Source organism: Leuciscus leuciscus, assembly GCF_965113295.1.
Source record: "Leuciscus leuciscus genome assembly, chromosome: 8".
NCBI classification, from domain to species: domain Eukaryota; kingdom Metazoa; phylum Chordata; class Actinopteri; order Cypriniformes; family Leuciscidae; genus Leuciscus; species Leuciscus leuciscus.
Genome location: NC_138732.1, coordinates 22,405,748 through 22,420,013, shown reverse-complemented (window position 1 = coordinate 22,420,013; position 14,266 = coordinate 22,405,748). Strand labels below are relative to the sequence as shown.

At 40.4% G+C, this 14,266-nt stretch overlaps 1 protein-coding gene and 1 long non-coding RNA gene across 5 annotated transcripts in view; one reads left to right on the top strand and one right to left on the bottom strand.

The window, feature by feature from the left end:
• LOC309504277 overlaps positions 1 to 14,266 on the bottom strand; it is a 503,575-nt gene that overhangs the window by 329,827 nt on the left and 159,482 nt on the right. The gene's annotated exons all lie outside the window — the stretch shown is intronic.
• The window catches only part of mid2 (midline 2), a 154,699-nt gene that overhangs the window by 53,399 nt on the left and 87,034 nt on the right, over positions 1 to 14,266 (top strand). For 2 of the 4 annotated variants that reach the window (XM_082177274.1, XM_082177271.1), the window contains exon 1: positions 14,013 to 14,216. The exons of 1 other annotated variant lie outside the window; for it this stretch is intronic. The gene's annotated coding sequence lies outside the window, so the exon portion shown is untranslated. Of the gene's footprint in view, positions 1 to 14,011; positions 14,217 to 14,266 lie in introns of those variants that run through there. One more of the 4 variants, XM_082177272.1, reaches the window with a different exon arrangement.

Sequence of the window (14,266 nt, the reverse complement as noted above, 5' to 3'; positions counted from 1 at the left end):
TGTTGTTGTTGTTGTTGTTGAGTATTACCATATAACACTCCAGACATGAGTTGAGAGCCCAATGGTAGGACAGCATGGCCTTTATCTCAGTGGGATCCACAACAGGGGGTCTACTCACACTTTAACATCTTACACATTGTGACATTTGTGGCTCTATTGCTATTTGCTAATTTATTTTAAGAGAAAGATAGGAAATTAACTTTAGATAGCCATTCGGCTATAAACGCCAAATAAACTCCTACGTTCCTGTGATGCATTATAGCCACATTCTGCATTATGTAAGCTTTTGCATCACCTGAATCTGACTCAATCGATTTTAAACATTGTCATGTAATGAATAGTTGCATGGTTGCTTCTGATTTATTGATCATTTGGCTTGTTTCCTAAGAATGTTGAATAAATAAAGACAGTGCAAATGTTAAAGTTATAGGGTGTGAGTCACAAGTATGTGAATGAGGTTATGCAGGCTGAAGAATCCCTCTAGGGACAGGGGGAGGGTATAACTGACATTTGTGGCAGTTTAATTCGGTTAGTCAGTGTGAAAGCATCTGTGTATGATAGTGATGGGGTCTGTGTATTAGAGCTCCACATTTCTGTCGGAAACAATATGTCTTTGTTTGACTGAAAGTAGCAACAAAAACAACAGTGATAATATAGCCCGCCTGCTGTAGTTCTGCAGCATGGCCAAGACAACAGCTCAGCCATTGTTTAATAACCAAGACACACAACAACATATAGAATATAAAAATATACTGTGCTTCATTTATGCTTAACTATTTCTATATGCTTAACTATTTTCTTCGTTTTTTTCTTTTCTTTTTTTTGCAAGGATGTTGTCATTTTCTAGAGTATTTTACATTCACAATGTGTTATTCCATTAGTTAAAGGTTGTTGTTTTTGAAAAAAATTGCATACACATCTAAATGAAGTGCTTGCTTAGAAGAAAAATCAAAGTGGGTCTATTGCCATCTCTCTACGGTAGTGTGGGAGTTACAGTGAAATAAAGACTGACGAAGCTGCGGTGCAGAAAATATAACCATTTTTTACAAGACAAGCACTTAACATCGTGTCAAGTACAGAACACACTATACTTGTAAATACAAAACTATGCAGAAATGATTTGTCCTTAATTTATTGAAAATACTTAAAATAACATATAGAGTACTAGATGTGTGCCATATTGTGCATGTTGATTTTATTTAACTCAATAATTTACTACATATTAAAAATTGTAATATTAGCATAATTCTTTATGCATTTTTTATTTTTATTTTATTTAAGCAAATGCATTACAGAAAATGTCATGGTTCTGCTAGAAGATATAGTCCTTGACATAACAGAATGTTGCAGTGGAACAGAAATTATAGTCCACAATGGTAAACAGGCATTTTATTCCATAGCTGTTAGGTCAAGAGTTTTAGCAAAACTGGAGTTTTGTATTATTTACAAATCAGAGGCCTTTACCACAACTATCTGTTCTATAAAATACAGAAATATCTAGGCTATATGTTAAGATTGGTCTATAATCATATGCATAAAGCAGGACTATGGCATGTTCACTCATTTCTTTTTTTGCTGAGTTTAATTTCTATGCATATTAATTTTACACACTGGACCTGTGTGACCTTTCTACGGAAGCTTGTTCCCGCCACAGAATAAAGCGTTTTTAAAAGATAATTGCGACTTTTTATCTCACAATTGTGTGTTAACATATGAAGAGTTCAGATGCAAAAGCCTCTAAATGCCATCTGAAATTTTCTTATAGAATGATCATTTTTATCAAGCTCGTATATTTAAATTCAATAATTTAACTTAAATGGCAATGAAGATTACCTATTAATTATCATTTAAGTGAAATTACTGAACTTAAATATAGATGCTTGATAAAAATGATCATTCTATAAGAAAATTTCAAATGGCATTTAGAGGCTTTTGCATCTGAACTCTTCATATAAAGATATAAAGTCAGAATTGCATGATATAAAGTCGCAATTGTGTGTTATAAAGTCAGAATTGCGAGATATAAACTCAAAATTGCATGTTATAAAGTCAGAATTCCAAGATAAACTCACAATTGTGAGTTAAAAAATCCAATTAAGGAAAACCAATACTTTTTTCAAACAAAACTCAGATATCATGCAGTCAGAATTGCATGATATATAGTCGAAATTGTGTTATAAAGTCAGAATTGTGAGTTTATATCTCACAATTCTGACTTTATAACACAATTTCGACTTTATATCATGCAATTCTGACTTTATAACTCGCAATTGCGACTTTATATCACGTAACTCTGAGATTAAAAGTCACAATTACATTTTTTCTTTTTTATTCTTTGTCGGAAACAAGCTTCCATAGCTTTCAAATGGCTCCAGTGGTGTGTAACCTGTGCAATGAACAGACACAGAAAACTGGCCAACGGAAATAGGGGGTGATCATGGTAGCACCCACTGGTTGTTCAAGAAACCAACTTGTGTATAGCTACACAGTGCTAATCAGGACATGGTCAAACTGTTCTAAAACAGGAACAGACATGCTTTAAGAACAGTCAGAAAGTTCTGTTTGTGGTTTTGTGCACGTTGTGGTTCAGCCCAAACTCAGATGAAAGTCAGTGGAGGTTTTATAAACCAACCAGAACTGTACAGCCCATCTGTCTTTAGCTCCACAGCTTCCTGTGAACTTCAACCACTTGCTATTTCTGCTGCAATCAAACATTTTCTCTTTTTTTTCCACACTTTTTATTGTTTCTTTTGTTGTTATTTTTGTTGTATCTTCTCAGAGGCTTGATTGGCTCAATGTCACCTAACCCTGCCTCCAATTTAAATATTTTGGAGCATCCATCCGTTGAATGTGTTTGAAAGTTTCATTAACCAGAGATGGGGGACTCGAGTCACATGACTTGACTCGAGTCAGACTCGAGTCGCAAATTTAAGGACTTGAGACTTGCTTGACTAAATTAAGAAAATGACTCGACTTGACTTTGACTTGAGATCCAATGACTCGAGACTTGACTTGACTTGAACTGTATGACTCGAGAATGACTTGATATACATTTTTATATAAATCATCGCAACATCAATTGATGAACAAAATGAAAGCAACGGAACCATTGACGCCAGTCATCAGATTCTGCGCGATTGCGTGACGCTGCACAAGCACAGGAAAAACATACATCGCGGTGAGCGCGGCAGCGCGCTAAATACAATAACATCTCCCAGCATCGTTTCTTTTTGGATATAAACACTAAAATTGACCATATTCATACAAGATGATTTGCTGTACGCATAATAACTGGCAAGGGATATCGGACGACCATCACAACCTCGAACAGTCGAACTTTATTCACCACGTCTAAAAGTAAGCTATGGCTTGTTTAACCTGTTTGTTATAGTTAATTTGACTATCGTTAAATCTAGAGAGAATATTGGTCAAAACAGCATGCCTCTTTATACACAATTATGTTTTCAAATGTAGCTTAATGTTGTCAATATTCAAATGATAATGGCATATGTTTTGTATAACATTTGCCACATTTCTTTCAAATCATGCTTTAAAGCCAAATATGTCGTTCTTTCCAATGACGAAAAACAACATAGAAAACTGTTAATGTTTTGTGTGTTTTATGTTTCTCTTAAAGCAGGGTTAGATGTTATCAGGGGGTTGGGGGCAAAATGCCAGCAGAATTAATATGCACCCAAAATTCAAAAATTGCCCTAGTATGAGTTATTTTTATAATTAGCCTATAACATATGCTATTAAAAAATATTTCCAGAATATTGGCGCGATTGCAAATGTGATAATGATTTTATAAAACAGTTCAGTAAACAAAGAGTGAATATTGTGATGTGACATTTTAGACATAATATTCCAAATATTCTCTGTTTTTGCTCTATTTCTCCAATGACAATAGTTCCAAACAAGCCACAGAAAGAGTTATGCGTATTTGTGATTCAGTGACATATAGTTGCTTAGTTCCAGAACGAATCTGCCGTTTTGAACAAATCAGTTGAATGAATGCTTGTATGACTCGTACATTAAGACGGTGATTTGGCGCCACCTATTGGCGGTTTTAACTTCATAATTAAAAATAATATAACTTGTATAAAGGGGATGCCAGTTTGAAGAATGCCATTTGGTGGCATAGGAACCATTATACTTGAATTGTGAATTGTTTAATACATTTTAATGGTCTTCTGCAATGTTTGAGGCATATTTATTTTATCATGCTTTAATGTTGGCCTAATTTCAGTTACATTTACATTTTAGGCTATGTAGTTTGAATTTATTTTTTTTATTGTTTTTTTTTTTATTGTAGTAACCACTCAGCTGTATGTGGAAATGCATATTTAAAAAAAATGTTGCAAATAAAACCATGGTCCACAACTTCTGTAGTTTTAACTTATTTTAATATATAAATTCAGTGAAATCATCAAACGTTTGTATGACTTGCCAGTGACTTGTGACCCAAGCTACGACTTGACTTGACTTGCTTGACATAAAGCAGTGACTTGACTTGACTTGACTTGCTTTTCACAAAATTGACTTGGACTTGCTTGAGACTTGAAGGTTAAGACTTGAGACTTGCTTGTGACTTGCACATGTGTGACTTACTCCCACCTCTGTCATTAACATATCTAACTTGAAAGCCGATCTGATCCATCTCCTGTGTTTCCGACGCATGAGGGCGTGTGGAGGCAGCTTGTCGCCCACCTCAGATAGTCAACAGACGGAGTAAAAAAGGGGCGGTGATGCGTTTCCCCTGGATCTTCATGCTGATGTGTTGATGATGATCTGTTATGTAAGCAGCCTTCATGTCATTGTGCTTCCTGTCAGCTAGAGTTTTACCCTCATTCTTTCACCCAGGCTTCTCAAACCGTTGATCAGCAGCTTGTAATATTTCATCCTCTGAAATAAAATTTTAAAAAAGAGAAAAGAATGGCAGGAATGTCTCAGAAGCATTCAAGGCATGCAGGCGGCACTAGACTCTTTGACTAGAATGAATGAATTCATCATGAAATGAAAAGGACTGTTTCTGAGAGCGCTCCCTCTCAAAAATTACCACACTCCAGCAAAATACAAATTGATTTATTCTCCACATTATAATAATTTTCCCCCATCTGGACTTGAAAGCTTCTTGAGGAAGCTCTTGCAGAAATTGTCTTTGTTACGTCAGATGACCACAGACACTGCTTTTTATGTTGCTGTAATGTCTTCGGACGTATCATCTCCCCTCAGAGTGGAATAAACTTTACAATTCTGACAGGTTTTCCTCTTGCAATGGGTGTGTCATGTGGCAGCAGGCATTCGGAAAACACAGTGTTTTTCTTCATCTACATGACCACAAGCATTTTATATCAGGCCTCACTGGGCCTCTCTGTTGACTAAACCACAGTCAGTTTGCATATTGGCTGCTTTAGGAAAACACTCATATTAGGTGGCAAGAACAAACTGCACCACCTCATGTTGTGTTTTCATGTTTTATGGGGACTTTCCATTAGTGTTGTCACGATACCAAAATTATTGTTTCAATACCGATACCAAGTCAAGAATTGCGATTTCGATACTTTTTCGATACTTTTCCTGAAAAGGGAGAAACACTCTCAAATATCATTGCTGTGCTTTATTTTAAAACCGGGACAACATTCTAATCATATAACACACTAATAAATGAACATATGAACAGCAGATATATTAAACATTTGAACAAAATATGAAATATAAAAATATAAAAAATGAATTAGAGCAATGACATTCAAGGTAAAAAAATTAATAAAATAAAAATAGCAGCATTATCTCATTTATCATAAGAAACATTAGAGTTACCGGTAATAACTTTATCTTGATTCTGAACTTTGAATACAAATATGAACAGCGATTATATTAAACAATGTTGATAAGCCTCATTGGTGATATATTTGACATATGGGGAGAGAGTTGTGGAAGGCCTATACTTCATGTTAAACATAAATATATAGCAGCAAAGACAACGTCGGCAGTGTAGGCTACAGAATATTTCGTTCTGTATGGAGAGGTGCAGTATTTGAAAATCGATAATATTTTTTTTAATTACATAAATCTGCATTTATGTCAAAACCTAGAGACTTTCAAACATCAAAATGTCATTTATTATTATGTATTTGTGTCAAAATGACATAGAAACATATTTTCCTATTCTATTTTGCCTGGAAACGCTTCCAACACGCTTGCGTGTCACGTGAAAAATAGGCGTCGGTTCTATTTCTAGCATGCACGCGTTTTCCGCGCTTCTCACGCAGGCATTGTGCTAGCTCTAACCTGTTAACATGGGAGCCGAAATAAAAATGAACACGCCATGCAGCTGAGACACTCACGCCACGCAGCCAGTGTGTCGCCGGCCTTACAAATCTGGAACGCGGTCATTCTTAGAAGTATCGATACTAATAAATTTAGGAATCGTGACGTTTTTAATTTCCGAGAATCGCGATACTTTTGAAGTATCGGTGCACCGTGCAACACTACTTTCCATAGACAATGATTTTTATACTGTACAAACTGTACATTCTGTCCCCTAACACTAATCCTACCCCTAAACCTACCCGTCACAGAAAACTTTCATTGCCTTTTTACATTTAAAAAAACATCACTTAGATTTGTAAGCTGTTCCCTTTCGAGAGCGGTAACTCTACATTGCGTAGCAACGCTACGGGAACTCCTCCCTTCTCCACTTTTGTTGAAATCTTATGGGTTAACGGCAGTTTGTGGAAGCTGCACCAGGAGGACTAGTGATATTTTTCTCCATCGTGGAAGCTGCACCAGGAGGACTAGTGATATTTTTCTCTAAGCATCCGATGGCTTCAACTTGCCAGATTTGAGCGGGCCCCATCGACCCGCCCGACGAACATGAGTTCTGCGTCGCCTGCCTGCTAGCTGGATCAATTTTTATTGTGTTAAATGTGCTTTATAAATAAAGGTTGTTGTTGTTGTTGTTGTTGCCTGGGCCTCGCCCACTCCGAGGCGGCCTTCACGGACTCCCACTGCGGCGAGCTGCCAGTGCGCGCCCTAAGAACCAGGAGGGAAATGGTTTGTGCTATAACTGACGAGGTCCACTGCCATCGCGCTCACCTGTCCTCTTCACGGACGCGAGCTTTCGCCGCACGCGCACCTGTGCCCGTCCTCTTCTTCTCTGAGCACGGATCTTAGCCTGCCGCCCAAGCTGTGCAGATTCACTGCCCATCAGGCTGACAACGCCTACGCATCTGCGGGCAAAGCAGCATCTGCTCTTCACTCCATGGTCATACTGCAGGTGTTCAAGGCCAAACTTCTACAGTCCCTGGATGACGGCGTCGCGGATTCTGACATCATCAAGGATCTGTGCGCAGCGACAGAGGATTCCACCCAGGCCATTGGCCGCTCCATGGGTTTTATGATCGTCCTTAACAGGCACCTATGGTTAACCCTAGCTGACCTGACGGACGCGGACCGCAAGACGCTCCTTAACACTCCAGTCACTCCCTCCGGCCTCTTTGGTGATGCCGTGGAGTCAGTCACGGAGCGTTTCAGGAGCGCGCGAAAACTATGAGCCACGTGACACCCCGTCGCTCCCTCCAGCCCTCGTCGAGATCGCTCTTCCTCTGCGCCTCGCCCCACTCAGGGACCGGCTAGAGAGCCCGCCACGGCACCCCACCCCAAACCGGATGTTCGCCGCAAGCAGTGGACAGGGCCTGGGAGGAAGCATCAGGGTCAGAGGAGAAGCCCGCGCCACGAGAAAGTCAGCGCGCCATCCTTTGCTACCAAGCCTTCATCCTGACGGATCGGTCAAGAGGAGGAGAGAGTTCGCTGGAGGCCCCGCCCTCAAGCGCGGTGTTCTGCATTGTTTCCCCTGTGTTCCTGAAGGTGACAAATGCAATGTTTGTGTAAATGCTGTGTCTATTTGTGTGAGTTTCAAAATAAAAACATGTATCCCTTCACAAAAAATAGCTTTTTCCTCCTCTTAAACCCAACACTGTGTCACTCGCCCTGCCCCAGAGCAGCGCTGAGTCACAGCCCATAACTATAATGGCCTCGCGAGAACGCGAGAGTGCCAATATTACCCCGCTACGAGCCGTTTCCCCGCCAGTGCTTCTAGCCTCGCTGGGGCGGGGCTCCAATCAAAACACGTCGCCAATGGCAACGTCCCCTTTCTGAGACAGGAAGTTCTCAGTCTGCTCGAGAAAGGAGTGATAGAGTGTGTCCCTCTGAGCGAGCAGGAGAGCGGATTTTACAGCCGCTATTTCGTGGTGCCAAAGAAGGATGGAGGACTTCTGGACCTGAGACCCATCCACCGAGCACTTCACAAGCGCGCGCTCAGGATGACAACACAAGCAGATCCTGGCACAGATCCGTCCCGGGGACTGGTTCGCTTCAGTGGATTTAAAGGACGCGTACTTCCATTTTCAAATAGCGGCGCGCCACAGGCGCTTCCTGAGATTTGCTTTTGAAGGCACGGCATACCAGTATTCAGTGCTTTCGTTCAGGTTGGCCCTAGCCCCCCGCACTTTTTCCAAGTGTGTGGACCAGGGATGGAAATTAACTTTTTTGTCCACAGGCCACTGTGGCTGGTGGATTTAAAAATCTACCAGCCACTCAATGTTTTTACCAGCCACTTTCTTGTTTTTAACCTACAATGTGTAACTGCATGTGAAAATTAATACTATAAGATCTACAATACTTAAGCAGTTTATTTAATCTCAAGTCTCAATTAAATACTGACATTTTCTCTTTCGTTCTTATACACACACCAGGCAAGGCATTATGGGTGCGTTAGTAGGCCCACCCACTTCACTTTTCAACAGGCCCACCCAAAACTTGTCTTCAAAAAAAAAAAAAAAAACGTTTAATATATTCTAATTTTGTCAAGAACTATAAAAATCGTCAATAAGATCATAATTTGTGCTAAAATAGTCTAAATGTTTAGTTTTAACATTTTTAAAAAGCTGGTTATGACTATCTTGATGTTTCTGCGCAAATTCAGCAGACGGGTTTGTTCCGATCAGAGCTCGTGAGTGGAGAGCGCATTTCTGAATATTCCGCTCCGCTCGCTCATTCCGCAAGGTCGCTCGCTCAACCCAGAATGGCCTGATCCTGGTTCGAAAATATGTGGAATAGGGCTGCCTCCGACTTAAAAAAAATTCTAGTCGACTAGTTGTTGTTCATTTAAGCCATTCGTGGACAAATCGCCCCTGTATATTATTTTAATTATGCTTAAATTGGCTATAGCCTACAGGATGCGCGTTTACGTAACATAGCCGCACTCAAGCGCACGACCGCACGCATAAAGCTTGCCACAAAGAACCGGTAAAAGTAATGAAAATGAATGTGTCTAAAATAGCAAGGAGACATTTAATTATTTATTAATAAACCGGTGTTTTGCGGATTCGCCATGAACGCCAGAGAGAAATGCACATTTCATATGGATTTCACAATCAGAGTATGAATATTTTCGTTTAAAAGTAGACATTTCAAGCTTTCTGTAATATATAGCCTATATTTCTCAAATCTGTGAGGCACAAGCTGAGTTTCGGCGCCCTCCAGTTCACATGCAATGCAAGTGATCATGCCGGCGCCTTATTACATTGTCTGCTATATATTTTCTTCTTATTTATTAAATACAGGCAATTTGTTGATAAAACATTGATCAAAATTAAGATACAATTTATACAAAACGAAAATCTTTTAAAAAGAGCCTTTCTACAAAACAAAACTCAATGAAGTGGTCAAAATCATGTCTTACATGTCATGTCTCCAGACATATTTGCGCATCTCATGATGTATCATATCTTTCTCGGCGAACAACGCCGTTGCTGGGAGGGCGCCAGCGCCTCTGCCTCGCGAGTGGATGATAGCCCTGAAGACGCCTAGCAATGGTATACCTTTAGTGGTAGTATAGGTACCTTTAGTTAAGTTATACCTCAAGAGTCTTCGTAGCGCACTAAGAGACAACGTTATGATGCGTAATGGAGATTCCAAAGCGCTCTTCTTTGGTCAGAACCATGGAGAGCGATCGCGGATAGGTCCGTCCTATGCACCGACACTTTTTACAATGCAACAAAATATTTAAAGAGCATCAAGCTATTAAAATCTATATTTTATTTTATATTTTAATCTGTTATTTTATCAGTCATTTTTATTAGGTTAAACAGTGATTGAATAACGGTTTTAATTTAACGTTTTTAATTTAAGGCCCACCTTGTCTCGTCGTAAACTAACCAATCACGGGACTCCCCATTGTCTGCTTTTCTCCATCGTTCTTTAAAAAAACGTTTTTTGACCTTCGATGTAACGCCACATTTTTTTGAAGGTGTGCCTCCTCTAAAAGTGTCCGCCGTCCATGTGAAACAGTATGCTATTTTTATTTACCCGCCACGGTGGCCGGTAGGTGAAGCGAGTTTACCCGCTAATTTCCATTCCTGGTGTGGACGCACACTTGCGGAAGCGCACACGCCTTCTACAAGGTGCCTTTACGCTCTAAAATGGGGAGTTTTTGCAAAATGGTGTCAGGACATGCTTTGTTTCGTTCCCCGGTTGACGGGCAATCGATCGGTAAGCACACTCTGGTGACCAGAGTTCTCAGGGGAGCGTAGAGATTGTGTCCTTCATGGCCACACCTGGGCCACCGTGGGATCTAGCACTAGTTTTGAGGGCTCTCTCTCTACCGCCGTTCGAGCCCCTAGCTTCGATTGCGGTTAAGGAGCTCTCCCTTAAAATGGCTTTACTCCTTACTCTCGCCTCTGCGAAACGCATTGGAGACTTACACGCGTTCTCAGTGAACGATGATTGTATCTGTTTCGGACCCGGCGACTGCAGCGTTACTCTCCGGCCGAGAAGGTGCTACGTGCCAAAGTCACTCTCTACACCTTTCAAAGCACAGGTTGTTTCCCTGCCCGCTTTATCTGCTGAGTCGTCATCCTTGCGTGACGCTAACGCTTACGCTATACCTCTGGTGTAGCTTGACCCTGTTTCTCAGGGCTTATCTTCACTACTCTCACGGCGGGATTTAATACAGTTCCCGCAGCGTTGCTACGCAATGTAGAGTTACCACTCTCAAAAGGGAACGTCTCCCGTTACTATCGTAACCACGGTTCCCTGAGAAGCGGGAAAGAGACATTGCGTTAGCCACCGTGTTCGCTGTTTGATCAACTGTGCAAGCGTTCAGTTGTGATTCTGACGCAATTGTTGCGTCCGTGTATTTTATACTGTCAGTATTTGCACACTTCGCGACAACTGGCCAGTTGTTCCAAGCTGGCAAGATTTCAACAAAAGTGGAGAAAGGAGGAGTTCCAGCAGCATTGCTACGCAATGTCTCGTTCCTGCCTTGCAGGGAACCAAGGTTACGATAGTAACCGGAGACGTTTTCCTCATGGGGACCAAAAAATTTACCCAATTTTTTTGTCACACATAATTTAGGGTTTACTAGGCAGGTCACACACAAGGGGCCCTATCATACACCCGGCGCAAACAGTGTCAGGTGCAACGCAAGTGTTTTATGCTAGTGTCAGCCAGACGCAGTTATCCTTTTCATGTACTGAGCCACGTTGTTTAAATAGCAATTGCATTTGCGCCCATTTGTGTGCCCATTGTGCACAGGTGCATTGTTGGCACGTTGCTATTTTGAGGCATTGACCAAGTGAAATCTAAAGTCAATGGCGCAATATTTTTTTTTGTTATTTAAAGAGCACGTTAGTAATGTGCGCCTATAGGCGGACTACTGTATACGTTTGGTACCATTCTGGGCATTATTAGTGGGGTAATTTAGGAGATACATCCTTGGATCCGTTAGCGCCTGCACTAAGCCATCCGGCTGATTTCTCTAAATAAGCTCTAACTTTAATAATGTTCCACCAAGGGAAAAAAGGCTTCTGGTGGGGTGTTTGGCTCGAGGTCATGGTGCAAAGGACCCTAGGTTGATTTTACTCCGAACCATCCCTTTAAGGATCTTAATTGGCTGGTTCAGGTGTATTTTATTAGGGTTGGAGCTTAACTTTGCAGGAAGGCAGATCTGCAGGAACAGTATTGGGCACCCCTGCCATAAAGACTTTTTCAGCAGCTGCAAATAAGAAATCAATGGAAAATGTCTCAGTAGTTCATAGCACATAGCTACCTTTGTTTTTCGTTTTTGTTTTTGTTTTGTTTTTTACTAATATCATTCAATGAAATCTCTTTATACAGTATTTAGAGGTCTTGTTTGCTCAGTTGACCATGGGTACGCTGCACCTATGGCTCTCGTTGAACCTCCGCTGCAGGGTCAATCATACTTGCCAGTTAGAAGCAAGTGCCCTTGATTTCTGAACTCTGTTGTAAGTGCAAGTGTAAATTGTTTTGTCAGCAGTGCCGTGAGACTGTATATTTCTGGACTAACAACCCAGGAAGCAATTAGCAATTGTTTGTTTTGAATTTTTCGTTGTTTTGAGTGGTCGCACATAACACTTCAGACATGAATTGAAAGCCAAGTGGTAGGACAGCATGGCCTTATCTCAGTGGGATGCTCTCAATGGGGGGGAGTGTGTGCTCATATTTTAAAAGCTAATACCATGTGTCTACTTCAATTTGCAAGGTTTTTCCCAGAAAAAAACACACAAAAAAACAGGAAATTAGGTTCACATTGCTTAGCTGAAAATCAGGATGTTGCTAATAAACTCCAACTGCAGGTTGTGTATTTAATATGGTACATTCTTGTTATGCATTGAAGTAATTTGTTTGGGATTTTATAGCTTTTTTAAGTGTAATCAGGTAGTCCGTCTTGAGGAGCTATGCCAATCAAATTTGAGAACCAGAACCAGGGCCGCGTTTCCCAAAAGCATTGTGAGCCTAAGTTGATTGTAGAGACCATTGGTGGCAATTGTTCTGCGATCAACTTAGGATTGCGATGCATTTGGGAAATGCAGCCCAGAACTTGTACAGTATGATAATGTTTTTGCTATAGCTTGGGGCAAGTTGATCACACGTTTAATAGTTATTTTATTTATTTAAAGTTAAGTAAGTTACAGTGTAATTTATATAAAGTTGGAATGTATTGATTAGTATTAGTTTTTGTTGGCTAAACAATGGTTTGATATTGTTATCTTTTAAATGTTTGATGTTTCATATCTGTTTGACTGCTTAAAGGGATAGTTCACCCAAAAATGAAAATTGTCATCATTTACTCACCCTCAAGTTGTTCCAGACCATATGAGTTTCTTTCTTATGTTGAACACAAAATAAGATGTTTTATTTTGAAGGATGTTAGTAACCAGACAGTAGGAACAAATAATAAAATGAAAGTCAACGGCTACCGCCAACTTTCTGGTTATCAACATTCTTCAAAATATATTCTTTTGTGTTCAACATATGAAATAAACTCATACCGGTTTGGAACAACATGAGGGTGAGTAAATGATGACAATTTTGGAGTGAACTATCCCTTTAAATTTGGCTGAAAAGCCTATAGTTTGTCTAATCCCATTGTGACAAGACACTAAATATAAATGTGTGTTCATTTACCTTTTTTCATATCACTGTACAATAGCTTTTTTTGAAGTCAAGACTTATGTGCTTATATAGAAATAATATAATTCACCGGAGGGGGAAAAAAGTGCCATGCCAACTATAGCCTCAGTCTCCCATTTGTTGTAAACCCCTAACTGAGACAAGCAAATTACCCTCTTTATCATCATAGTATTTGTTCTCATAGCTGTCCATGAGTAATTCTGTTTACCATACATCTCTGTGGGATTCTCGTTAATAATATGCTATATTATATCATCTCTCAACGGGTTTAGGCACAGTTATATGCGAGGTGTAACAAATGGGTCATGGCAGCTCCTTGCCGGTTCACCACAGCCGACCATAACATACATAATTCCTTTTATGGTTGATATTGCTAACCGTATAGAGACGCATGAGTGCCTTCTGGTGATGAATGACCCTGTCAATAAGGAGAGCCTGACTGGAAGGAGCCCGTAGCCGCTCATAGCCATCATTCGGGAGACTCTTTGCGCGTGTGTAGCCGGTGGGAGGAGCCCGGTTTCCTGCGATTGTCTGCCTGTCTGTCTGCTCTCGCTCTGCACTCATTTCTCTAAAGTTGCGTTCTCGAGACATACTGCGTCGCAGAGGACTGCGCGTCGAGACAGTAACACTTGTTTCTGATATCAATATTTCTTTTGTGTCTCCTTTTGGTTTCTTTCAAGATGACAGAAGAAAAGAATGTTCGACATTTAAAGCTGGTATGTGAGTATGTGGTCGTATGTCTCGCTGTGCTGTAGTTAGTTGCTCT